Here is a 1,459-nt window from a genome sequence, read left to right as displayed (position 1 = left end):
CTGATTAGGTTTTGTGGATTAACTATGCTATACCACACTTTACACATTTTGCATGCTTTTGGCATTCTTTTTCCTAATGCATCAATTAGGATATTCATAATATTTCACCTTATTCATTTTCTTTGTTCGGAATATGTGGTTTATGTATATTTTCTTTACGAGTCTCTTGACACTTGGATTTTATTTGGAACTTCTTCAGTTATTTTCAAGATGTTTTCAGTTGATTTGTTCAGTTTGAAGGATTATATCCTTCTAATATATCTATGAATGCTTTTGTATCTTTTTGGTTAGGACTGTTGCTGATCTCATAGATGAGAAATGCCAGTTCCTTCCTGCTACCTCATCGTATTGCGAATCTGCCAAGCAAGCTAAATTTCGCCCATTTCTTCCCGCAGTTGGAACTTACTGCCATCTTGTTCTGATTTACAGTATTTCACTTGATAAACTAACTTATAAGACGCTTTATCCTACTATTTTCACACTAATCTTATCACCGATAGTTCACGAGCACTTCTATATATTTCTCAAAATTCTAGATGTATGTTAAACTTGTGATATCTGTTGATTAATATGACTTCGCGCGCGGGGGAATGTCTCACCAAGCAAGATGGTACTACGAGAGAGAGAGAGAGAGAGAGAGAGAGAAAATAATGCATCAATCCATGAGAACATACAAGGCTTATTATGAATAATAATAAGAAAAAAGAAAATGATATGAATAATAAGGATAAGAAAAAGGAAAATGACAGAACAAACTCAAAGTTATAACAACTTCAACTATTGTATTGTAGTCTACCATTACTTAGACCCGTTTTTTTATATTCAGGAAACTTTTACAACAAAATGTAAAACAAAAATTTCAGGCCATTCTATTATAAAAGTTTTATTTTAGCTACACAGACAGGATTTACTCATGTTGATGTAGCAATCACAGTAACCACACGGGTGCAGTTACAGTAACGATAAGACTAACATGACGAAAAAATGTCAGTAATATATAATTGCTCATAATTTATATGTTTCAACAAAAACTGAGAAGACGCTGTATCTCCGTGATCTAGAACTGATAATTCATCCATGATCTTGAAAAGTTGTCAGTAAAGGTAATTCTTCAGAAACAAGCCGCATCATTTTTTCAGTTTCTAAAAGACAATTAACAATCCTTCATTTAATGGTGTTTTTTCAGTGAATCTCTTCTTGTTTTCTTGAGGAAATGTTATTTTAACCCCCTTTCCCACCCAACAAGCTTGGGGGGCCCCCAGTTGGGAATCGCGGGTTTGGGTGGGGAAATACCAGAAAGGAGTGCTTTGCAGCAATAATGATAATTGGGAGCACCTACAGATTCGCGGGCCCACTCGACCACCGACCGAAATCGGCGGAAGAACACCAAAACCAATATGGCAGCGATACCAAAACAACAAACAAAGTTAGGTTGCGACTACATATCCGCGACGATCGA

This window comes from Macrobrachium nipponense, chromosome 29, assembly GCF_015104395.2.
Source record: "Macrobrachium nipponense isolate FS-2020 chromosome 29, ASM1510439v2, whole genome shotgun sequence".
Classification (NCBI taxonomy): domain Eukaryota; kingdom Metazoa; phylum Arthropoda; class Malacostraca; order Decapoda; family Palaemonidae; genus Macrobrachium; species Macrobrachium nipponense.
Note: the sequence above shows the minus strand (reverse complement) of the source record.